Below are 27,172 nucleotides of genomic sequence, written 5' to 3'. Positions count from 1 at the left end.
GACTCAGAACCTGGAAGCTGTTAGACTCATGCACTGTAGTTGCACATCCCCTGGGATTATGAGAATTCCCAGAACCAGCTTACTCACAGGAATTCTTCCTACCTCTTCCAGACCAAGCAGCTGCATGTAGAGCTCTACATTCCTAAAGGGGTCATCACTAGTGGATCATCTGTCCCCCAGGCCGAGTCTCCAATCTCTACCACTGCCTCTCCAATTCAACTTGCTGGCATCACTGCCTGTCGTAAACCATGGGTGGGAAGGTGAGAGAGGAATTTCTGGGCCAGGAGGCCTACACCTGAGTAAGTCGGAGAAGGGCATGAATACAGCATGCTAGGACCTCAGAGAGAGTTAACTAAGCCCCAAGGAACCAGAAACACCAGATAATTCTATGATATCTCCATAATGCCAACTTGGCGGTTTGTGTTAGTGCCACCTTCTTATTGAAGAAGGAAGTGATTAGAAATGGGTGAAGAAGAGCAAAGGAAGTGGTGAGAGAATATAGGATGATGGCTTTTCTTTTCCTCCTCTTCCTCTTCTCCTCCTTTCCCTTCCCCTTCCCTTCCTTCTCTCCCTCTCATTTCCCCCCTCCCCTTCTCCTTTCCTTTCTTCTTACTTTTCCCCTTCCCCTTCTTCTTCTTTCTTCTTCTTCTTCTTCTTCTTCTTCTTCTTCTTTTTCTTCTTCTTCTTCTTCTTCTTCTTCTTCCTTTTCCTCTTCTGCCTTCCTAAACTGTTTAGCTAAAAACCAAGCATTCTGAGAAAGTTTAGTCATGCTTCTCCAGCTTTGCCCATCACTGGACTCCTTCTGGGTTACCACTGCCAAATATTTGAAAATGTCTGAAAGATTATTTTTTGTGGAAATATGGTCAAAAGTTTCAGGGAAATAGACAAGTTTCTAAGAAGTTGGACTCCAAGAAAAGGGTTCAGTGTGAGTGGAAAGGAATATTTTAAACAAATCTGGTCTTAAGATGTCAGCTATATGCAAAAGTGATTAAACAGTATTTAAGGATTAGGGAGGACGATGCCAAGGGGTACAAAAACCTTTATTTTAAAGATGAAACAAAGAGATTAAGTTCTGAAATGTTGCTAGAAGACTAGACTCTTTTGATAGAACTATTCTCCTATTTTCTTTCTTTTTCTTCCTCTTTTTAATTTTCATTTTATTAATGTGTATGGCATGGGAATCCATTCCATAACCTTTCAGAGAGAACTGGCCAAGATATCTCTATAATGGGTCCAGGATTCTATTCACTTCTTGGTGACAGTGTAGCCCAAATGGAGATTCACCTCTTAAGGTAAAGGCCAGAGGTCCTGAAAACCCATACAAAGTGACAAAGTAATGAACCATCTGTGTTCCTACATCATTTTCTTCTTGTCCATCTATTCTTCCACTTGTATGTCTTCCCTTGATAAGCAGAACCTCTAAATTAGAATGCAATAAGCACATCTATAAAGATGGACTTCATCATTCTTCCTCTAGTTATTTCACCTCTAGGAACATGATTTTTTTTCCTAATGTGTAAGATTTTGCTCTAGTATGTCCTTTAGGCCTGACAATCCTAAATATCAAACATCCTATGTTCTAAGTCTTTTCATCCCTACTTGCTTTCAAAACTAAGAATAAAACCGAGCCAGATTCCTCAGGTAATGTTTGTCTGTTCAGCAGCTTTCTAACTTTGTTACACCAAGCCCTCTAAAAATTTGGTACAGAGGAAGGGATATAAGAAGACAATTAGAAAAAGCAAGTGGACCTTTAGGAATGTTCAGGGGTCTCTATGACACTCAGACATGGAATGTCAGAGTTTGGGAGGAACTTAGAAATTATAGCCCAACTCCTGCCAATCTCACCAGCTGTGGCATTGGTCAGGGAGTAGACATATCATTTGCATTTTCTGAGCTTTGTTAGTGGCAGAGTCAGGTCTGGGACCCAGGTTTTCTGATAACCTTTCTTCCATGAAGCATTTCCAATCATATTATCTTGAGGTTTGTTCACTCTGGGGTGTAAATGAAAAGCAGAAGTTTTGTTTCCATCTGGAATGAGCATGGGACCCTCTATTGAAAGTGTTCTAATGGGGATCCCTGGGTGGCTCAGTGGTTCAGTGCCTGCCTTTGGCCCAGATCATGATCTTGGAGTTCTGGGATCAAGTCCCATGTCGGGCTCCCTGCATGGAGTCTGCTTCTCCCTCTGTCGTCTCTGTCTCTGTCTCTGTCTCTCTCTCTCTCTGTCCCTCATATAAATAAACAAATAAAATCTTAAAAAAAAAAAAAGAAAGTGTTCTTAGGTCTCACAGCTTTAACAATGAAGACTCAAGTCAGCTCCAGAGGCAGACTAGGAGAGAGACCCCAAAGCAATCATAGAGTCCACCATCAGCTCTGAAACCACCAAGGAGCAGCAATCTCTTGGGAGAATTCAGCATTGACTATTAGTTCTCTTTTTCTATAAAATTGTTTTCTCTCTCAAGGCCCCCAGCCCCAACACCCAGCCTCAGCTGTAGAAAAGTGAATCTTCTTTAAAGAGCCAGCACTTGACCTTGCTGAATAAGGACTAGAGAGCTATTCATTCATCATGGAAAATTTCCTAAGCAAAAGGAATGCATTTATCTTAATTCTACCCTTATGTTTATATGATTCTTTTCCTGGAGACTTCTACTCTTAATTGCAAAGAGAGAAAAAGGAAGAAAAGAAAATCCTCAAAGAACACACTTTATAGCTCTCTGTACTCAGGTCATGCTGATAAAGTAGGCTTGTGAGCCGAGTAATTTGGGTTTCTATTACCTCCAGCAACCAGGGTTGTGCGGTCAGACCATTTCCTGAGAGTGTTCTCCTTCCCTGAAGGCCCACCCATTCCAGCCTATTAGACTTGCCTTGCAGGTTGTCTGGGGTTTACCACTGCTCCTCAGGACTTGAGCTGAACGCTGGGAAAGACAGATTGCAGAGGAAAAGACAAGAGAAAATGGGAGTTAGCATAAACAACAGGAATTTAAATTATACAACCAGCAAAAGTTGTCCAGGGAGGATTCCCAGGGCTGGAATATATTTTAAAATCTCCACGAATAGTTTAAGATTTAGATCAAGCCACGGGGCAGAATAAAATAAAGATAAAGAAGATTGAATGAAAGAGATATTTATTTGATTCATTTTCCATCTATGAATACTCTCATGTGCAGGCTAGAGAGAGACGCTTGGTCATTTGTCCAAGGCAAACTGTCTGAAGGGTGTTTTCTCTCTGGTTCACTGTCATCTCTCTTCTTGGCCTTTGTCTCTCCCAGCCCTAAGCACCATAATACACTCACATCCTAAACCTATTTTGCAGCTTAGTTACTTGCCAGAATTTTGCTTTCCACTTCAAGCTCAAACTTCTGACCTTTGAATTCAGAGACCTTCTATCAACCGTATTTAACACACCCCAGCATCTCTCTCTCATGCCCTGTCTACTCCTCAGACTTGCCTCTCCACCACCTTAACCCTCAAATCACCCAGAACCAGCCCCAGCCAGAGATAGTGAGATAAGCCATGCCCACCATTTGAACCCTCAAATTGCCTTAATCCCATTTCCTCTTCTCTGTGGGGTCTAATGACCATCCTAGCCCCTATTTCATGTATGAAATTCCCAGTATCTTCATGGATAAGACTGCTTTTCTCAGGATCCAGGGTCCAGCCCTCTAGAATTCCCTGTCTTCTTTCCTCAAGAAACTGCCAATAAGTAAGGATTTGAAAACAAAAATCTGGACCAAGTCATGAGTGCTTGAAAACTGACCTCACAGATGACCAGACTAAGTGCCATTTTCAGTTCTATAATCCCATTCCATCCTCACAGTCATCCTGTGAAATGGCATAGAGACAGATCGGTATTTGAGGTCTCAGTTAAGGATGGAACTTGTCTGAGGTGATGCTAATAGCTTTTCCTCTCACCTAGAGCAAAAAACAACCTTCTTAGCATGGCCTACAAAGACATACATGATCTGTTCTGTGTTTTTCTCTCTGACTCATTTTCCACCCCTTCTGACTTCTCATTGATTTTTCTACTTTATGCTAAAGTATAACTTTCAAAAGCTTAAAACATTATTTCCATTAAAATATGCAATCAACACATGTCAAATATTTTACTCAACTCATTAGTGAGAGAACCACTTAAGATTGGTTCAGAAGAAAATTTGAAGAACAGACATATATGTGTATACATAGGCTGTCAGAAATGTTAAAGTGAATTTTCTAATAAGTGCAAACCTGGTTAATATCATATAAGACAATGAAATACAATGTTCAGATCAATAAAACTGATACATATTTGGGTAGGCTGACCAAGAGAAAAAGAGAGGACTCAAATTACTAAAATCAAGAATGAAAGAAGAAACGTCATAATCAATCTTACATAAATAAAAATGCATATAAAAGAATACCATGAACACCTGTATACCAACAAATTAGATAACTTATGGTAAATGGATAAATGTCTAGAAAGAGAGAAATAGTAGAAATTTAATCAAGGGATATAAAAAATAGGAATAGATCTATAACAAGTAAAATAATGGAATCAGTTATTTTAAAAGCTGACAAACACTCAAGAAAAATGAATACAAACCTCAAAACCCTTCCAAAAATGCAGCAGAGAGCACTTCTCAACTCCTTATATGAGACCAGTATTACTTGATCCTCACACACAAAGACATCACAAGAAAATAATATTGGAATAGGCTAATTTCCCATATGAATACAGACACCAAAAATACTCAACAACGCACTAGCAAACTGAATTAAGCAACATATAAAAATAATTATTATGCACCAAACCAAGTGGGACTTATCCCAGAAATGCAAGGTTAGTTTAACATCTGAAAATTACTTAATGTAATATACCATATTTTTTAAAAAGGACCAAATCTAGGGGTACCTGAGTGGCTCAGTGGTTGAGCGTCTGCCTTCAGCTCAGGTCGTGATCCCGGGGCCAGTGGATTGAGTCCCACATCGGTTCCTTGCGGGAGCCTGCTTCTCCCTCTGCCTGTGTCTCTGTCTCTCTCTGTGTCTTTGATGAATAAATAAAATCTAAAAAAAAAAAAAAATCCAAACATTTAAAAAAAAAAAAAAGGACCAAATCCATATGATCATCTCAATAAACATAGAAAAAAATAACTGACAAAAATCCAACACCTTGCATGATTAAAAAAAAAAAAAACACTTAGCAAACTAGGAAGAAAGGAACTTCCTTCTTTGTGATAAAGACCATATACAGACACCCACAGCTATCATACTTAATAGTAGAAGGCAATAAAAAGAAATAAAAGGCCTCCAAATCGGCAAGGACAAAACTCAACTTTCACTATTCACAGACAACATGATATTCTATGTAGAAAACCCAACAGACTCCACCAAAAAATTGCTCGAACTGACACACAAATTCAGTAAAGTCAGAGAATACAAAATCAGTGTACAGAAATCTGTTGCATTTCTATGTATGAATAATGAAACAGCAGAAAGAGAAATCAAGGAATTGACCCCATTTACAATTGCACCAAAAACCATAAGATACCTAGGGATAAACCTAATCAAAGAGGTAAAAGTAAAAGATCTGTACTCTGAGAACCACAGAACACTTACAAAAAAAATTGAAGTTGACCTCGACCATGGCAATTTCTCGCTGGACATATCTCCAGAGGCAAGGGAAACAAAAGCAAAAATGAACTATTGGGACATCATCAAGATAAAAACCTTCTGCACAGCAAAGGAAATAATCAACAAAACTAAGGGCAACCTTTAAAATGGGAGAAGATATTTGCAAATAACATATTTGATAAAGAGTTAGCATCCAAAATCTATAAAGAACTCAAATTCAACATCCTACAACCAAATAATCCAGTTAAGAAATGGGCAGAAGACAGGAATAGACATTTTTCCAAAAAGGACATACAGATGACTAATAGACACATGAAAAGATGTTCATCATCATTCACCAGGGAAATACAAATCAAAACCACAATGAGATACCACCTCACATCTGTCAGAATGGTTAAAATTAACAACAGGGGAAACAACAGATGTTGGCAAGTATGTGAAGAAAGGGGAAACCTCTTACACTGTTGGTGGGAATGAAAACTGCTGCAGCCACTCTGGAAAACAGGATGGAGATTCTTCAAGAAGTTAAAATTAGAACTACCCTACAACCCAACAATTGCATTATGAATACTTAGGTATTTACCCAAAGGATAAAAAACACTCTCTCTTTCTTTCTCAAATAAATAAACAAAATCTTTTAAAGAAACAATAGTCAAATTATGGAAAGAGCTCAAATGTCCAAAGACTGATGCAAGATAAAGAACATGTGATATATATATATACACACACACACAATGGAATATTACTCAGCCATCGGAAAAGAATGAAATCTTGCCATTTACAATGACATTGATAGAGCTAGTTTATTATGCTAAGTGAAATAAGTCAGTCAGAGAAAGACAAATGCCATATGATTCCACTCACGTGTGGAATTTATGAAACAAAATAGATAATCATACAGGAAGGAAAAAAAGAGAGGGAGGCAAATCATAAAGGTGACTTTTAACTGCATAGAACAAACTGAGGATTGCTGAAGAGGTGGGAAGGGCATGGGCTAAATGGGTGATGGGTGTTAAGGAGGGTACTTTTTGTGATGGGTGTTATAAAGAATTGATGAATTGCTAAATTCTACTCCTGAAACTAATATTAACTAACTAGAATTTAAATAAAAACTTGAAACATTAAAAAAATAGTGAAATACTGAATGCTTTCACCATAAGATCAGGATCAAGACAAGATCATCCATTCTTACAACTTCTTTAACATTGTTAGGGGGTCGAGCAAGAAATTAGGCAAGAAAAAAAAATAAAAGTCAACCAGATGAGAAAGGGAAAAGTAAAATTGTGTACTTGCATATGGCATAATTTTGTATCTAGAAACTACCAAGGAGGGATCCCTGGGTGGCGCAGCGGTTTGGCGCCTGCCTTTGGCCCGGGGCGCGATCCTGGAGACCCGGGATCGAATCCCACATCGGGCTCCCGGTGCATGGAGCCTGCTTCTCCGTCTGCCTGTGTCTCTGCCTCTCTCTCTCGCTCTGTGACTATCATAAATAAATAAAATTTAAAAAAAAAATATTTAGAAACTACCAAGGAATCTACTAAAATACTATGAAAACAAGTTAGAATCAGCAAAGTTGGAAAATATAAAATCAATATAAAAACATCCCTTGTACTTCTACATACTAGCAGTGAAAATCTTGAAAATTAAATTAATAATTTAATTCTATTTATAATAGTTAAATACTTAAGAACACACTTTTTTTAAGATTTTATTTATTTATTTATTTATTTATTTATTTATTTATTTGAGAGAGAGGGGGAGAGCACAAAGAGAGAGGGAGAGGGAGAAGTAGACTCCCCGCTGAACAGAAAGCCCAACACGAGGCTCTATCCTAGGACCCTGAGAACATGACCTGAGCTGAAGGCAGACGCTTAACCCAACTGAGCGACCAAGAATACACTTTAAAAGAAGTACAGGACATGCACTGATGATTACAAATTGTCACTGAAAGAAATAAAGGAGCATCTAAATAAGCGGACAGATATTTCATGTTCATAAATCAAATGACAATATTGTTAAGATGACTTTACTCCCCAGATACAAAACTATCCCTATCAATATACCAGCTGCCTTTTTTTCCCCAGAAATTGACAAACTTAAAATTCCTTAGAAATCTTAAAATTCCTATAGAAATTCACAGGATTCAGAAAAGTTAAAACAATTTTGAAAAAGAAGAACCAAGTTGAAGAATTCACTCCCTTACCTGAAAAATTACTACAAAACTATAGCAACCAAGAAAATGTGGTGCTAGCATAAAGATAGACACATAGCTCAATAAAATAGAATTGAAAACCCATAAATAAAAACACACAGCAATTAATGTTCAACAAGGATGCAAAGATAATTCAATGGGGGAAAGAATAGTCTTTAGAAAATGGTGCAGTGACAACAGGATAAGAAACAAAACAGATGAACATGGGTGGGGGGAAGAGAGAAGCAAACCATGAAACAGACTCTTAACTATAGAGAATAATCTGATGGTTACCCAAGGGAAGGGAGAGGGGAAAGATAGGTTAAATAGGTGAGGAGGTTTAAGGAGGGCACTTGTGATGAGCACTGGTGTTGTATGTAAGTGATGAATCACTAAATCCTACACCTGAAACTAATATTATACTGTGTGTTAACTAGCTGGAATTTAAATAAAAACTTGGAGAACAAAAAGAATTAATATAGATCTTTACCATGTAACATACACAAAATTAACTCAAAATGAATAATAGACCTAGATGTAAGAGCTAAAACAACAGAACTCTTAGAAGAAAACATAAAAGCAAATTATGGTCTTGGGTCAGGCAGTTGTTTCTTTAATACAATACCAAAAGCACAATCAAAAAAAAAAAAAGAAAAAGAAAAGAAAAAATAGTACTTAAAATTTAAAACTTTTCTTCTGCCAATAATACCATCAAGAAAGTGAAGACAACTCTTACAGTGGGAGAAAATAATTGCAAGTCATATATTTGATAAAAGACTTCTTCCCAGAATATATAAAGAATTCTTAAAACTCAACAGTAAAAGACAAATTTAAAAATTGGCAAAGGCTTTAAATAGACATTGCTCCAAGAAAAATATAAAAATGGCCAATAAGTGCATGAAATGATGTTCAACATCATTAGTCATTAGGGAATGCAAATTGAAACCACAAGAAATCACCTCATACCCACTAAAATGGCTATAATCAAAATGATGGATGATAATAAGTGTTGGCAAGGATGTAGAGAAATTGGAACCCTCACGCGCTGCTAGAGGGAATGTAAAATGGTGCAGCCACTTTAAAAAATAGTTTGACAGTTCCTCAAAATACTAACCATGGCCTTGTCATAGGACCCAGCAATTCCACTCCTAGGTAGATACCCCAAAGAAATTAAAACATGCATTCACATAAAAACTAGACCTGTTGTTCATGGGAACATTAGTCACACTATCCCCAAAGTAGAAAAAACCCAAATGTCCATCAACTAATACATAAAAAGACAAAATATTACATTTCTATACAATTGAATCTGGCAATAAAGACTGAAGTATTAATACATGCTATAAGATGATTGAACCATGCAAATTATGCTAAATGAGGGAAGCCCATCCCAAAAGACCACATAGTGTATAATTACCTTTATATAAATTTCTAGAATAGGCAAATCTATGACAGACAGTAGATTAGTGATTATCTGGGGCTGATCTGGGAGAGAGAGATAATAGAGGGGATGATGGAAGGAAGGGAACCTACTAATGGGTATGGGTTTTCTTTATGCGGTGGACAAAAATTAGATTGTGGTGGTGCTTGCATAACCCTATGAATATACTGAGAAAACATTGATTTAAATGGGTGAATTGTGTGGTATTAAAATTTTAATTCAAAGCTGCGTAAATTGTATTGTTTAGGGCCTTCTTTACTACAGAGTAGAATTCAGTTATAGCTCTACAGGACAAAATTAATTATACTGTTTTAGAAAAGAATCATTTGCATTCATATAAGTTTTCTACAAGTTGAATTCCACCTCAACGGAATTGTAAAGTAACTTAGGCAATCAAAAGTCAGTCAAAAGAAAAAAAAAAAACAGTCAGTCAAAGGGGATCTCTGGATGGCTCAGCGGCTTAGTGCCTGCCTTCGGCCCAGGGCATGGTTCTGGAGAACCGGGATCGAGTCCCACATCGGGCTCCCTGCATGGAGCCTGCCTCTCTCTCTCGCTATGTCTCTGCCTCTCTCTCTCTCTTTCTCTCTCTCTCTCTCTCTCTCTCTCTCTCTCTTTCTCTCTCTGTCTGTCTCTCATGAATAAATAAATAAAATCTTAAAAAAAAAAGTCAAAGAGAAATATCTCAGCATAATCGGGTAAGCCCCAGAAAATACCCTCGATGATGCTCAGCTCTCCTCTGAAAGGCTGTCCAGTGATGTCTTGTCCATTTCCAAATCTTGGACTATTTTTCTGTGACATGTCTTTGAACATTTCCAGCATGTTCCTACCAAAAGGCCTTTGCCAGTTCTATGCTTTCTGCTTCAGGCTTTCTTCATATGTATCTTAACTTGGCTCATTTTCCCTTTTCATTCTGGTCTCTGTTCAACTACTCCTTTCCCAGAGAGAGAACATCCCTATATATTAGTTATCTATTACCATTAAACAAATCACCCCCTAAACCTCTGGCTTCATACAACAAATATTTACCGCATAGTTGTTCTTGATCAGGAATCCAGGATCAGCTTATCTGGGTGTTTCTGCCTTAGTGTCTCTCATTCCCTTGCCATCAGGATGTTGGCAGGGACTGCAGTCATCTGAAGGTTTGTCTGAGGCTAGAGAACCAGTTTCCTAGAGGTTCCTTACAGGGCTTTTGACAAGAGGCTTCAGTTCCCTGCAACCTGAGCCTCTTAAGATGCTTGAGTGTCCTCGTAACATGTTGGTAAACTTCCCACAGAACAGACATTTCAAAAAATAAAAAACAAAACAGGAGAAAGACACAGTGATTTTATTATCCAGCTTCCAAAGTCATACCCCATGACTTCCACTTCAGTCTATTTCTTAGGAACAAGTCATTACATCTAGAGCACACTCAAGGCAAGGGGAATTAGGCTTCACATTTTGAAGTGTATGAAAGAATTTATGGACCTATTTTAAAACATCAGGACACAACCCCACACAAACACATTCTCTTGTCAGGTCCTCTCTACTGCCTTATCCAATTTTTGTTTTCTTTATAGCATTTGATAATATTACTCCTGTGGCAATTTTGACTTCCCCACTGTAATGTGAGACCTAGAGAAACAGGAATTTTGCACTGGCCCACATCAAATACCCAGCACCTAGAATATTCCAGTCATATAGTAGTAGCTCAATGACCATTTTGTCCTAAATATACGAATATATGGATGAGTTACAGGAGCAAAACCAGGTTAGGGGTTCTGACTCCTAACCTTGTTTGTTTCCCAATTTTTTTTAATCTTGAAGAATTCTAAAGTTGGAATGTAACTCAGTGATTGAGGAGGAAGGCAAAAGGGGGAACCCACTCAGTTCTCTATGAAGTTCCTCTAATTGAAACCTCCTCCACTCTACCATGCTTCCCAGATCTAAGACAAACACTGCTGACCAAAATTTAGGAAAGTCTGTCTCTGCTCCATACACACGAACAACCCCCACCCCCTTATCTTTTAAGAATCAGCGTGGGAGCTTGGGGAGTACGTATGTATCCGTGGGCCTCATATTTCCTCCCCTACCTATAAATAATAAGTTGGGGAAACACTGAAACAAGCCTGGATCCCAGAGTTCAACACAAGCATTACATGTAGGTTTGAGAGTAAGAGAGCTTGAACACTACCTTGCATGTTCATGTTTGTTTGTTCAGGATTTAGCAGTGTTTTTGAAGCCAAATGTTGATGCTCCCTGGCTCTGGAGAATAAGGAAACCCACACCCAGTTAGGAAGCAGATTGTAATGGGAAGTACACAGGATTGAGAGTTCTCCACTAATTTGCTGTAAGTCTTATTTTCCATACTTGTAAAATGGCAGGTGCAGTTGGGGAGTACATACATAACTTCACATTCCTATTCAGGCTCTAATATTTCATAAGGTTCAGATATGTCTTAAGATCCCTCAAATAGTCTTTGCCAGCTTCTTACCAGAATCAGCATGGGATGTACTTGCATTTCTCTGTCCCTTGTCTAGCAACCTCTAGTATCTAGAAAGCCGGGGACACCGCACCCCCCCACACACACACACACACATACACACACAAACTGGAGCCAGTGTGGCATCACACTGCTTCCCAGCCTGTGATGTGCCCTGCAATCTGCTTCCCAATTAAAGAAGAGAGTGAGGGGGTCAGCGTGGGAGCAGAAGGGTGGCAGTAGCTCAAACGTGGAGACAGAGGTGTTATTTCAGAGATGATGGCGAGTTCACCAACTCTTGGCAGGTGCAAATCTCACTGCTCCCCTTGGTGTCCCTCCACTAAAGCTTCTAAATCAAAACCAAAGGAGCCCTGGTCCTCAGGGCAACACTAACCCTTAGGAACCACCTCATTAAACCCAGTGTCTAAAGGGACGGCGGTGAGGGTGCAATGGGGTCAAAGATTTGATTTGCCCTCTGATTAATTTGCAGGGAGAAAAACATCTTAAAACTTTCCATCTGTGTGTCTGCCTCTGCTGAGTGGAGGAGCAGTGCCCTCAAAACAATAACAGTCATGATAAGAGGAAAACAACGGCCACTCTGTGCAAGTCCTGGCTCCAGACAACTCCCTTCCCTGCAGAAGGAAAGGACACGGGACTGTCTCCCTTGGGAATGTCTGGGAAATCATACTCTGGCTAAAGATTTGTGTCCTAGGGCTGCCACATTTCAATCAAAAGCTCTTTTAGCAGAATGGAGGAGGAGGAATAAAAAAGTTATTGAGAGGCAGGGAATGGGTAAAGGGCAGAAAACTCAAATTTTTACTCTAGGCCTGTGATATATGCAAGCTGACAAATGTGAAGGAATATCAGGGCTGGGACAGCTCTCGGAGATGTAGTCCAATGCCCTTCCTTTCCGATGGAGAAATAGCAGAAGCTAAAGGCTCCTGTCGTGGTCGTGTTAGGGGGAAGACCACCTGAAGATCAGGAGGCTATTGTTAGAGCTGCATATGGGACTGAAAGGGTCTGAAGAACACAAGAAGCAAGTGGCTTCCACTGATCTCTAGAAACTGATTAGTAGTTAATGACTCTTTGGGAGGGTTACAGTGAGGATGGGATCTAGGACATGCCTGGATTGCTAGGGTAGGATACCGTGTCCAGTGGTGTCAGTTATTAAGGCAGGAGACACAGGAGAGGGTGTGAGACTGTGTTTCCTAACTGAGAGGGAAATTTAGTTCCAGTGTCCAATGATCAGTTAGGCTTAGACTTCAGGAGAGAGGTCAGATCTGAGAGACAACAACATCCAGGTGATAATGCCAATCATGGGAGAGGACTCAGAAGCTCTCTGTGAAAACAAAGAGGATAGAGGAGGATAGAGAACAGGGCACTTGAAAGGTACTGGTGCTTGAGAGGCAAGGATAGAAAAGAGAACCACAAAACCTAAGGAGATGCCAACGGGTTAAGGAAGGGATAGGGAGTGGGCGTATGAGACTCCAGCATCCAGGGATGGTGAGCCCAAGTGTGCTTTTCTAGGCTCCAGGAACTCTGGAGCTTTCCTGCCTATCTATCCTTCCTTGGCCATGATGAGGCAGAAAGATCTCCAATCTATCTATTTGCCCTGTTTGGTCCTCTTAGACCTACCAGTATGATGAAGCTGTACAAAGGCAGATATAACTCAGGGTGGATGCCTCTAGGATCAGCCTCCACTTAGAGATTCCCCTGAATGCTCTGTTGACCCCATACACTGAAGGTCTGGTGTAAGATTGTGTCTCTTCAGGCCAGGCAGATGCTGCATCAGTATTTACAAAACTCCAAACACCTGGACTGTCTTCTATTAGCAGACGTAGATGGGGGATTGCAGAAAAGGTGAGAGGAAAGAGGGAGAAGAGAAACAGTAGGGAAGAGAAAAAAAAGGAAGGAAAGATCGGTGAAAGCCAACATCTAAATGGAAGTCTATGCTTTCAAAGACTCTGTTTCTCTTTGAATTCAGCAAAGTGTCATTAATAAATAGGCAATAAGCTTCTACTACCATGGTGTGAAACAAGACCTCAAATAAGCTCCACAAATTGGTGAACCAGGAGTCAGAGGGTGTAAAAAAAAGAGCACAAGTGTAAGAGTCATGGGACTTCAGTTCCAAATTTGGTCCTGCAAGCAATGAGTTGGAGGTCTATGGGGTATCTCTCTTCAAGAAATGTTTCCCCAGCAAGTAGACAGTTCTATGTCAGACCCTACAATCAACAGTTACACATAAGACATCATCCCTACTGAAAAGCAGCTCCTTGATGACAAAGCAAGAACACAGCACTGTTGAGAATCAAAACAGGAAGAACGGATTTGAATCCTAGGGAAAGAGGAGTAGGTCTTGAAAGATGAACATGATTTTCACAGTATGAAGTTACCGTAAAATGTCATGAAACAGCAAGTTCAGGAGTGAAAGTACAGAGCAGAGAAAGGATAAAGACTTGTTAGAGAGCCCTAAGCCCCCATTTTCACTAAAGGATGGGTACATGCAGGAGGGACACGGCAGAAAGGGCTGGAGGCATGGAATGGACCTGAGCAAACCACACTTGGTCAGCTTAGAGTGGGGGGATGGTCTCCTGTTACTTATGAGATTGCAACTGAAGTCTTGTCTCATTAAGATCAAGTCACCTTAGGTGCTGCTAATCCATCAAGTGGGAGACACAGAACATGAAAGATTGTTCAGGAAGCTGCTCAGCTGCTTGTCTTCTATGAGTCTCTGTTCCTTCATTTACACAAGGGAGGGTTGGGGAAAGCTAGTATTGCAGGTCTTTAGTCCCTTCTAACATTCTGCTTCCAGGTTTAAATAGATGTAAGGCAAATGGAGGATAACTAGGCAATTCTCAGGAGACGTGGGTGCCACATTGGATGAAGGAGCCAAAGGAGACCTGGGAAAATCTGCCACTGATTGTATGTGTGTCTATGTTGTTGTTTTTAAGGTGATTGAATTTACCAAGATTACTCAGTAATTCAGTCTCATTTGATTAGAGGCTAATTCATTATCGTTGGCATCCCTTAGGTACAGAGCCATATCTTATTTGTTTTTTTAAGATTTTATTTATTTACGAGAGAGAGAGAGAGAAATAGAGAAAGAGAGGGAGAGGCAGAGACACAGGCAGAGGGAGAAGCAGGCTCCATGCAGGGAGCCTGACGCGGGACTCGATCCTGCAACTCCAGGATCACACCCTGGGCCCAAGGCAGGCGCTAAACTGCTGAGCCACCTAGGGATCCCCTCTTATTTGTTTTTAACCTTGCCAATGTTTGGTGCTAAGTAGGAGCATCATGCACGTCCCATGAATGAATGCATTCGAAGGTCCTAATGCTAATTCTGTGACAAAAACCAAGCATGAAATGCTCAAGTGCTTAGTATAAGAGAGTTTGAGACCAAACATCCAGCTCCTTCACGTTTCTTTTGGGAGACTATTTTTCCCTGTTTATCCCCACCCTCCTTTGCATTGACTTCTCCAAGTTCTGGTTTCTCCAAAGCATTTTAAGAATGAGCAGCTATTCTTAATGCTAACCGTTCAGGGTTTTTTTTTTTTTTTTTTTTTTTTTCAAAATGAAAATTTATACAAAGTATGCAGACAAGCACAGAGGTATGCATTGATCTCAAGAAGTTGGGGCTGTCCCACTGTACTACCCCCATTATTTTCCACTGTGGGCTCCCAGATGGGTTGGATGGGGCTCAGTATTCTTCAGTTTATTCCATGTCCTGCCCAGCCAGCTCCCAGGAGCTGAGTCCAGTCTGGAACCTCAGATCTGTGGATTGTGGATTTCCCCAGCCTCCAATCTTCATTTTTGAAAGGGTCTGCTCTGCCGGGGCCCCTCCTTTTGATTTCAGTTCAACAATCTTGCCTGTTTTGGCAGGATCTGCTCCCACCAAGCTTGGATGTAATGGTGTGTTAGGGGAGGAGGAGGATTAAATTCTTCTCCCTGTTATTTCTTGCCCTCCCTGAAATAGTCAACTGGACTCTAACACTTGGTTTGGGGAAGAATTTTATCCTGAAGCCATCTGGCGAGACAGAGGAAATGTCTCTTTATATTCTATTCTCCTCAAGAGCTCTGGGCCAAGATACATTCATGTTTGCTCACAAACAGGACATGACTGTGGCTTCTAGGGACACCTCATTGTAGGGCATTAGGGTCAAGGGGGGGAAAGGATGGGAAAGTAGGATGCTCCTCTGCCTCTACCCATCACCAGCTTGGAGACTTGTCTATAATCCAACCTCTAAAGCCAATTCCTCCATATTGATAAATTGAGGGTGAGATCCACCTATCTCACCTCAGTTTAGTGAGCTAAAACAAGAGAGGAGTGGTGAAAGTTTGAGGAGCACTGACATGGATATCAATCATGATAGATAGAGTCCTCTATGACCAAGCTCTTGACTGAGTCTTACAGGTGGATTTGTTCATCCAGCGTAGGACACATGGCCTATCCAAATGATTCCTGCGCAAGTTCAACCCTAAGGGTGCAACATGATTCCTCCTGCATCTCCTTTTCTCAACTTTCTCATGTCTACAGGATGTACTTTATTGCAGCGAGTAACTGCACATCAAATAAAAGTGAATTGGAGGAAAGTGGCATCTAATCAAACTTTGAGTCCTTGGTCAGGGACATAAACTGTGTAATCAAAGTGTCTGGCTAAACAATTTTATATGACACTAAAGAGTCAAATATGGTAGCATCAGTAAAGAATTTGGGTAAATCTTTGGAGCCTCTTGTTCTGGGCCACATTCACCTATAATGAGGATAAACATCCATTAATGAGTCACTCAAGTGGTAAACGAGAGAGACAAAGTAATGCATTTGCTTTCATAGTATATGAATGGTCTCTGTCGGGACTGTGAGTGGAAGGTGCCATGGCCTGGAGGAGAGTCCTGCCATCCTGAAGACGTTACTGATCATCTCTACACACTCTTTCTTTTTGTAAATTGATGTCTGTTTGTATAATCTCCACTTCTCTCTTTGCAGGAAGCTCATTTTGTCGTGGATCATAATTAGTCAACCAGAGTGTCCACTACATTATCAGTGAGGTATATAAATGGTCTGGATTGGTATCAGATGTACAGGGGAGGAGTAATGATCCTGAGTTGGAGGAACAGGTCAGGTAGCCTGCGGCCTTGGAAACACACGCATAATATGGATTTCTACTTTCTTTCTTTGGTACGGTTCCAAGCAAATGTGTTTTTTTCCACTTTACATCCCAAACTCAGGTAATGAGGTAGGAAAAGTTAATATAACTGAGATAGAGTTGAAAACAATAAGGCCTGCCAGTCTGGCCTCCCATCCTAATCATTTGCCAGATATCCACCCAGCTGAGCTGCTATAGACTATAAAGGAAAGGTCTTGGAATGCCAAATAATTGGGGCTAGGCCTATGTCTCTTCATTTTGCTTATGCCTGGCTCTGTAACACAGAGCAGGTCACTTCCCTCTGGAATTTTCCATCTATAAAATTATACTACAGCTAAGAGCTGACCTACCAGAGGGCAAGAGAACAGATGTCAGCACCTCAGCAGTCTGGTGTTGCATTCGAGTTGCTCAGCCTGAGGATTGTGACACATGCCTCTCTCTAAAGAGCATAGATATGTGGCTATCACTTCCTGCTGTGCCTCCAACCCAAAGCCCAGAAACAGTCTTTCTATTCTTTGTTGATTTTTTTGTTTGTTTACATGTGTTATTTTCTTTGTAGTTTATGAGGAGTTAGGGTAAAAGAGGAAGCCTAGTGATCTAGGATCTCTGTGGGAACTGGATTTCAGCTCTGAGTCTGAGCTCTTGTTTACACCAGATACAAGTGTGGTTAGGCATTGATGACTGCAAAATGGTGTTTCTGGCAAGGCAGGAGAGTAGCCAAAGAGGATGACAGAGGATAACATGCCCAAGAATGGATCCCCTATGGGTCCCAGGACCCACGCAGAGGGGCTCAGACTTGCACAGATCCCCACAAGTGGGAGCTGGCACCAGGAAGTGAATTCACAAGAAGGTTGGTCCTTCAGCCCAGGAACTTCCCTTTATGGCCTGGCAGCCAAGGTCGTGCGGTTTCTCCAGGTGAGGGCACAGAGAGTGGCTGCCCAAGCATGGCTGGCCAGACCCCCCAGATCCTCAAGCTTCCCCCCCCCCATCCCTGGTATGTTGGCTAGGCATGCCTCACTCCTTCCCTGCCTTCTGACTCCCAGGAAAGGGATGCCAGCCTGTCTGCTTTGTCTGGGAGACTTCCGCTGCGTTTCTGAGAAGTGCTGACCTTGGAGCAGAGGCCTCTCGTCCTCCCCCGGTCCAATCCAGCTACAGAAAGGACATTCATTCCTGCTTGCACCTTGACAACGGAGAGCCCACTCACCTGCTTTGCCAGGAGAAAAGTCATGCTGGCACACTTCTCCCTCTCTCCTCTCCCATCTCCTCTCAAAGGTTACTCAACAGAGGCTGGAGCACCCACCTAATTGAAACTGTTCTATTCAGAAGCAAGGGGGAAGGGCAACTTTCCGATTTCCTCATGTGCTTTTGCTGAGTCATGTCTCATTTTCCTGGTCCCCAGTTGTTCCTCCCATTCACTACTTCTGCTCTCTTTGTTGGGTCCTGCTTGCATTGAGCTCAGACACAGCAGTGTCTTCTGGGAATAGATGCACCGCAACACTGTGGCTCCCCCCTCCACACCCACCAGAAGCCTCATGAAAGCTACCTTGAGATGTAGTTGGCCTGTAATTACTGCTCAGGACACTGCCTGATTTCTCCTTTTTTAAGACAATTTTACATCCGTAGAAAACAATACACTTAGTTTCCAAAATTACATAAAACTTAAAAAAAGGTAAAAGAGAACAATCACCTCAATATCCATCATTAAAAATAACACTTGCCAATAGTAAGGAAGAATCATTCCTGACATTTCTCAATATACAGAGACGGGCATAATTTGACCAAAAAGGGGCCTTAATGCCTGCTACTTTAAAAAAAAAAAATCCAAAGTACTAAGTTTGCTTGAATGTAAACGAAGAAAAAGATTGTTAGGAAACTGAAGTAATTGCTGAATATCAGAAAAATGTTTCCTGACCACATGAGATATTAATTCCTAGAAGAAGGCTCTTTGTTTGGGGTGGGGAAGCAGTGGGGAGGAGCAGCAAAGCTTTAAGATTTGGAAATCACTACTTTTTAAAATTCTTTTTGTTTTAGACATTGGCTTTTCAGGCCAGAGCTTTCATTTTGCATGTGGTTTTAAGCTATATTCTTCAAAAATAAAATCAGAAGTCATCAAGTGCTTGAATTTTTCTTTACATTCCTGCTTCAAAATTTTCACATTATTCTTGCTCTATACAGAACACTAAGACTCCTTGCTCAGGCACATCTATCCAGTGAGAGAGAAGGGAGGAGAGAGATTCAGAGGATCTGATCTCTAGAGAAAAATCATTTGAAGGAAGTTAGCATGGCTTTCTGCCTAATTACCTTTTTCTTTTAATAATGATGGTCTAACAATTATCGGTAGCCAGGTTTCTAGAAAATTAGTCTTCCCTTTCAAATCTGCCCTGTACCACATGACTTTAAAAATGTAGCCCTTGTTTTCGTGGCATTTATGTATATATGAATGTTCTTACCAGATTGCCTAAAGGTGGGGAGAAGGTAAGTGTCAGAGTAAGTAAGTGTAATGCTTAAAAAGCTGTGGGACATGTTTTAGTTCCAAAGTGGTACTGAGTTCAAGACACCACAGCTACACGGGTCTTCCAACCTTTACTCACATCCCTTTCTTAACATTTCAGGAGGTTCAACAATATAGGTCAAGGTCGCTTCTGGTATCCTGATCTTCTCCTGTTCTTTAGCGTCTCTAATTCCCTGACCCCTTGCACTTTCATGCTGAGGTAGACCCTTCCCTTTCACTCTTGCCATTGTGTCCTGCCCTCTTGGCATCCCAATCATCAGTCTCCTCCAGCAGTGTGCTCAGGTAGTATCATGAAGCTCTGTTGTAGGCAGCACCTCCCCTCTCAAGAATGTGCTTGTCCTTTTCTTATCAGAGTGTAGGGTGGGGAGAAGATGAGCAGACAATATCCAAATGTTCTGTCATAGGAAGAGAAAAGCAGGGAGTCTGTGAGCCTCATTGTGCTAATCTGTGTCTAGGCACACTAGCTTTGTGGCTGTGCTCCTGGGAGAGATGGTAATAGAAGGTGGGTGGCAGTCGTTTGAAACCTTATCATCTCTCTCTTGTTGATTTTTCTGCTCCTGGAAGCAGAGAAGAGTGGGAAATTAAATATATGGCAGCGGTGCCAGCTCGTAATTAGTATTCCCAAATATCAGAAAAAGTAGATTTTCCTAGCATTCACAGGCATGGCGTAAGGGTGTTTTTAAAGGTTGTTTTCTGTCTTGGACCAAGGTTTCTTTGTTAATGGTTGTGAGTTTGACCTGTGTGTGTGTGTGTGTGTGTGTGTGTGGTGGTGGTGGTGGTGGTGAGGCCTTGGGTACAGATTGAATGGAGTAAAGAAAAGGAAGAGAACAATAAAAGGAAAAGTATGCATCAGGTGCTTTTTAAAAAATCAATCCAAACAAAAATAGCAAAGGGATGTCTGTGGACAGCTCTGCTAGCTGTGACCAGAACTGAAAAGAAAAGCTCTGCCTGCAGGGGCTGCGTAGCAACAGAGCTCTGATTGGCCAGACCTGGGCAAAGACTAGGCCCTGTTGCAGGGGCTCTGAGCTGTGCTCCTGCAGGCAGCAGAACTAGGGCAGGCCCAAGCAGGCTCTGCAAAGACATGCTCGGAATGATCCAGAGTACAGCTGTCGGCTAACAGCAGTTATGAGTCCTGATAGCGTTGGGGTTGTTAGCCCAACACTTAACATTACAGCCTACTGCTTCTGTCTATCGCCCCTGCCTCCTGTGGGTTGGCCTTGTGTCCTCACAGACCATAAACTATTAGAGACAGGGTCTTATTAACTGAGATAATGCAGGCAGAGAATGTCCCTGAAAGCAATTGGCCAGGGTGGAGCCTGGTTTCTAGTTTTCTATTAGGCATTACTTAGTATAGACATCTGATTAACAGAAGACTTACTATCCACTGAGAAGGGTGGCACATACTTCACCATATTAATCCATAAGCCCTCACAACGACTTAAGGAGATAGAAACAAATACCCCATTTTCCAGATAAGAAAACTGAGTCAGAGAGAGGCTCAGGGATACACAGTCTGCAACTGTATGGGACACATGTGGAGGCTCCAATACCTGCTGGTTGATAGTAGGTCAGTGTCAACTGGACAATTAAATTGCTTTATATGCAACAAGTCATCTGGACAATTTTGGCCTAAAATTAAAGTTTTAGGATGAGCCACTAGTTCCTATTATTTAAAATAAAATATCAGGAAAAAAGATGGAAAAAATCTGAGTATTTTTCAATGGGAAGTTAATAATAATATGTTATGGACTTGCAAATTTAATACTCACAAGCAGTTTAAAATGAATAAACTGGGTCTCCATGCCTAAAAAGACTAAATTTCAAAAACATTGTGGACTGAAAAAACTGTCATAAAACAATTCATGCAATATGATATCATTTAGGGAAAAAAATGTAAACATACAAAGCAGTGCTATTTCTGATATATAAATCTGTAATAAGCTAATAAAAACATGGGCTGGAAGGATACAAATCAAATTCTTGAGAGTGGTGTCTCTGGAGATATAGGAACAGGCCTGGGATAAGAAAGAAGAGCAAAGTTGTTTTCAACTTTAACCAAAAATATAGTTCACACACACACACAAACACATTTTAAAACCATTTGAAGCCTAAGTGACAAGTAAAGATTTTAAATATGAGCAGGGAGATGTGTGTGCTTATTATATTATTCCCTTAACTTTTCTGAATTAAAAAAAAATTAGAGAGTCTTTCTTGGGAGCATCTTCATTTGTGACTCCCTGTTCACATGGATCTAGAAATTAATCCTTGAAGCTATTGATCCTGAGAACATCCTGTAGGACCATGAGGGATGGTGAGAGATGATGTATGTGCTGTATTGAAATTAAAAGTAGGAGTAGGGCAGCCCGGGTGGCTCAGTGGTTTAGCGCCACCTTCAGCCCAGGGTGTGATCCTGGAGACCCAGGATCGAGTCCCACATCGGGGTCCCTGCATGGGGCCTGCTTCTCCCTCTGCCTGTCTCTGCCTCTCTCTCTCTCTCTCTCTCTCTCTCTCTGTGTCTCATTAATAAATACATAAAATGTATAAATAAATAAATAAATAAATAAATAAATAAATAAATAAATAATAGTAGGAGTAGTCAAAAACCCATATTTCAGAGGGGAAAGAAACTGGCAGAAACCTTAAAGATGTTATCCCATGCTTTCTAAACTCTTCTCTTTCCTTTTCCATTCTCAGCCAGAAAACAGCCTTTACCGAGATCCTTCCCTATACAGAGCCCCAGCCAACCTCAGTCATCTGTATATGCTAATGTAATTGCTATATTTTTGTAAGCATTTCAAAAGTAATGCATGCTTATCTGTGAAAACAAGTTCTCATTCCTTGTACTCTATTTGCCTTCATGACTCAGAAAATGAGGGCAAATAGTATCTCAGGTGGGAAGAGAGTAGAAGAATGTTCCAAACCCACTCCACCCTGCAGGCCAGAGTGGAAGGGAAACTACCTGTGTGTCCCCAAGGGAAGTATGGGAAGAAGAGAAAGACAGAGTAGGGCAAAAGACTTATATCTCCTTATTTTTTCCCCTCCTAGGATGAACCTCAAGGCCAAAGGAGGCATGGTGGAAATTTCTAGGTAGGTATAAGAGGAACCTGAGAACATGTGGGGTAGGTGCTCTTCCCCAAAGACAGCCTGGAGGAGCTCGTGAACCTGTTGGCAAGGCCATACACAAAGCCACAGTCCTGGTGGCCCAGGCAGTAGCTTGGCAGTAGAGCATAGAAATGGCTGGATAGGCAAGCCTAAAGCAGTGCTTCCCAGGCTCCCAACACACAGGCCAATGGTGGTGAGCAGTGAACCCAAAAGTTTATAAGTGCTCCAGAGAGAGGCCAAGGAGTGCTGAGAGGGTCCTAAGGTAAGAAGAAGGTACAACTTTGCCCCCACAAAGGCCACCTGAGACCAAAGGTCACTAACCCAGAAACCGGACCAGACCATCCACTCCACAGTAGAGACTGGAAGAAGTCAAGGGGATCCCATTTGACTCAGAGCCCCCTTCTTTCTTTCTACAATGAATTTTCTCTAGTCCACCTTAACCTCCAGGTGCCATCAGGGAGGAGGAGAAAGCCAAACAACTCCAACTCTCTTGGGGATTAGCGTTATTTAACCCAAGAGACTGAAGTATCATTACATGGCAAGGTCATTCTCCCCCTAGCCAGTTCCATTGAGACTCAGACTAGTCATAGAAAGATTATAAAAGCCACATGAGCCACATTTTCTTTGTGTATTTCAATGCAGTGTGAATCCATCGGTGCGTGTGGCACATAGCTCAGTTTTGTCCTCAGTAGTGAGAATACATATGAGAGATCATAACCAAGGCAGGCACATGGAAGGAAGACCTTTCTAGATCATTTTAGGAACTTAAATTCTCCATGTTCATTCCATGACCTCACTAAATGCTTAAGTCTTGTGAAAACCTTCATTTTTGTTTGTTTTAAGTCATTGTTGTGCCTTAAAAGGCTGTGGTGGAAGGTATGGAGTTTCAGTGTAGAATAGGGACTATGGTAAGTAGAAAAGGTAAACAGAAACTTTTTTTATGTGTACATCACACACACACATCCACATGCAGAATACACTAGTGAACCAGATGGATGCTCACACTAAGCCGCTAGGCAATTACCTGGACTATAGGATCAACAAAAGCCCCAGTCCAAAACTTAGAAGGCAGTTAATGGGCTTAGCATCCATCATCCCTGGCATCCCTGTAATTCTTTGCTGAAATGAAATATAAAGTAGGGCCTAAAGAAGTTTAGCTCAAACCAAGTAAGGTTTCCTTCACTTGCCTGGTCCCAGCGGCTCTCCCTGGCAATGACAGCGAGCCCACCCAGATAGGGTACATTTTGCAAACACAAGCAGTCCTGCCAGTGGTGGGGGTGGAGATGAGGTTCCTTGGCTCCTTGCTGTGGGAGAGGGAAGAGGGCACCCATCTAGCCTGGCCCCCTTCTCTGACCAGGCCAGCAGATGAGTGCCTTTCTCCTTCCTGATCCATGGGCTGTCCCAAACTGAACTCCACGTAACTCCACCCCTGCTGCCCGCCTGCTCCCTGCAGAGTGAGCCCTCCCTTTACTGGCTCAGCCTTCCCTGCCTTTTTTGGTTTAAATTTCTTCTTTGAACTTTGGTCTCATTATTTTTGGACCGTCATTTGGTCTGGAAGATTTTCTTTCCAGGGTTCCTTCTGTTCTCCTTCCTTTCACTCTCTTGGATGGGCTTCCTGAGGTGTCTTTTTACAGTTCTTTTTGGGTGATTTTTATTACCTTCATGCATCTTAATCTAAGTAGGAGGAAACTCCAAAAGCATCATCACCCCACCCCTGCTCTGGATGGTGCTTGTTTAACTATTCTGAGAGCTCCTCAGAGTTAAGGGCTGGGGGAGCTCTTTTTCTCCAGCAGCTGATGATCCAGTTCATGGAATGGCCTTGAAAGTTGTACATCTCAACTGGCTTGAACAATTAAGAAAACATGTTACTTCCCAGAACAAAAGTCCATGGGTAGGTAAGTTCCAGAGTTGGTTAATTGAGAGCTCCATGGCACTAACAAGGTCCAGGTTCTTACCATCCTTCTGGTCTACCACCCTCACTGTGCGAGTTTGTCCTCATACTAGCTAACTACTGGTCATAAGGTAGCTACTGCAGTCTTGCCCACAGTCTAGCTTACTGTGAGCTTTTGCAAGTTATTTTGTCTTTTGAGACGTATTTTCTCATCCAAAATAGCAATAATAGTAACTATTTACATAGCAATCACTACATGCCTACCAGTCTTCTAAGCCTTCACATACGTCTGTACATTTAATCTACACAACAATGCGGTGAGGTAGGCACTATTACCATTCCCATTTTAAAATGAAGAAACTCAGAGTGCCTGGGCAGCTCAGTCAGTCTAGTGTCTGACTCTGATTCAGCTCAGGTCTTGATCTCAGGGTCATGAGTTTGAGCCCTACAGCAGACTCCATCCTGGGTATGGAGCCTACTTAGAAAAAAAATTAAAAATAAAAATAGTGAAATGAGGAAACTGAGCCATAGAGAAGTTAAGCGACCTGTTATAATCACGTGGCTACTAAGGAACAAATCTGTGACCTAACTGTATAGAGTCCTTGACCCTAATCACTCATTTTCCTGCTGCTTAATGAAAGGGGAAGTCAAGGGGCACCTGGAAGGCTCAGTTGATTAAGTGTCCAACTCTTGATTTCTGCTCAGGTCATGATCTCAGGGTCATGAGATCAAGCCCCAGGTCAAGTTCTGCTCTCATCAGGGAGTTGGCTGGAGATCCTCTCTCTCTCTCCCTTCCTTTCCCTCTACTCCTCCCCCAGCTCATTCTTGCTCTCTCTCTAAAATAAATAAATAAATCTTAAAAAAAAAAAAGAAAAAAAAGAAATAGTGAGTCAATAAAAGCAATGCTTACCTACCCATGAGCTAAACAAGATTAAGAATGTAAGTCAAGCATTTAGTCTAGAGGTGTGAGCATAACAGGTGCTCCATGAGTACTAGGTAAAAATTCTACAGTCACTTCAGGTGTGTACAGATTAGCCTGGTGCAGGCTGAGAGAAGGAAATAGCTGCTTACTGGTTTTCCATTAGGCCAAGACTCCTTCCCCAGTGCCGCATCTCCTAGAACCTAACCCGTGATTTAGTTACAACACACATCTTACATTTTCTTAGCTCTTAACAGACCAGAGCAAAATCCAGGAATACAAAGTCGCTTAACTGCAGACTCATCCTGTATCTCTACCTAGGTATGACCTTGGGAACCCTTCACGAGTCTTTCCTTGGACCTAAGAAAATCCCACATTGACATCAACCCATACTGGTTTTCAACCTCTTTCTGCAGCTATACAGTTCTTTCAGTTTTTTCTCCTGAAAAATCATGAGATATTTTAAAAATAAACAAAATCATACAGAACAACAAAACATAGGCATGTACCACCATAGCTATTTTTGAAATGTTAATATGATAGGTTTCAGATTTTTTTAAAACTAAAGTAAACCATTAAAGATGCAACTGAAACTCCTTTCCCCCTTCCTTTCTCCCATCTTTAGAGGTGTGTATCCCACCTGCACAGATATTTGTGCTTTTTCAGTACATTTTTATAAAAAAATATTTACTACTATTGTGTGATTTTGGTAACTTTAAAGATAAATGGTGTCATGCTGTACATAAGATTCTGTAACTTGCTTTTTTTAAAACCAATGTTTATTTTCACTCATTTTATGTTTACTCTTCTCATGTTTCTTTTTTAAATTCTTATTTTTTTTTCTCCTCTGTCTTTAGTTGTATTAACAGAGCTGTAGCAATCTTCACACCCCTCTTCCCCACCACCACCACCACTTTTTCCCCCATGTGATTTCTGGTTTAGAAGTTCAATTGCATTTCTGCTAGTCTAATGGTTATGCACAGTTTTTTTTTTTTTTTCTTAGAGAGAGAGTAGGGGGAAGGAGGGGCAGAGGGAGATGGCAAAAGAGAAACTCAAGCAGACTGCACTGAACAGGGAGCTTGATACAGGGCTGAATCCCAAGATGCTGAGATCAAGACCTGAGCTGAAATCAAGAGCTGGATGTTCAATTGATTGAGCCACTCAGGCATCTCATGCACAAATTTTTAATACACATACTCATATACATTTTTTCTAGACCTAAATTTATTTATTATCTCTAGTATCCTCATGTGTAAGCCAAGGATGTCAATATGTTTTAACTACTCAGCACTTCTAACCATAAACATTCTTTGATGTTTATTATACCAACTTCCCACTCTCCCTCCTTTTTAACACAAAATTTATGTTTCTATTGTCAATAATTCACACACTTCCTGAAATACTTTACAACTAGTTTTTCTTCCTTCCAACTCTTCCCTCTAATTTCAGTTTTCTCCTTCCTGAACTATGAGCAGGAGTCCATGAGCAGTAAAAACCCACATTTTTTATGTTGCCAAATATGTCCCTGTTTTGCCCTCACAACTGAATAATAATTTAGCTGGGTATGAAATTAGAGATTAACTCCTTTTTTTCCCTCAGTGTTTTGAAGATATTAGCTCATTTGTAGTTGGGGGTATTATGTGGCTAAAGATAATTCCTTTTTCAATCTAATTGTTATTCCTTTGTAGCTAAGCAGTCTTTTCTTTCTGGTAAGCTTTAATATTCATTTTTTATCTTTCATATCCTGCAGTTTTGCTACAGCATAAATAGATATAAGTTTATTTTTATTTGTTCTGTTTGCATTTTATGTAAACTTATAACCTAAGGATTCAAGACTTCAATTTGGAGAACTTATAGTGTTCTCTGCACTTTTCCCCTAGAACTCCTAATCATATATAGGAAGGCTG

General features: G+C 41.0%; 1 long non-coding RNA gene across 2 annotated transcripts in view; it reads right to left on the bottom strand.

Moving 5' to 3' along the window:
- Positions 1-607: 607 nt before the first annotated feature.
- LOC144305862 (uncharacterized) overlaps positions 608-27,172 on the bottom strand; it is a 173,573-nt gene continuing 147,008 nt past the window's right edge. Inside the window, exons 1-3 of one of the 2 annotated variants that reach the window (XR_013372884.1) lie at positions 18,046-18,172; positions 4,889-5,040; positions 608-2,912 (exon numbers count right to left, since the gene is read on the bottom strand). This is a non-coding gene — a long non-coding RNA (uncharacterized LOC144305862). Of the gene's footprint in view, positions 2,913-4,888; positions 5,041-18,045; positions 18,173-27,172 lie in introns of those variants that run through there. The other variant, XR_013372885.1, reaches the window with a different exon arrangement.

The sequence above is a fragment of the Canis aureus genome, chromosome 36, assembly GCF_053574225.1.
Source record: "Canis aureus isolate CA01 chromosome 36, VMU_Caureus_v.1.0, whole genome shotgun sequence".
NCBI lineage: Eukaryota > Metazoa > Chordata > Mammalia > Carnivora > Canidae > Canis > Canis aureus.
This window is presented reverse-complemented; position numbering and strand designations above follow the sequence as displayed.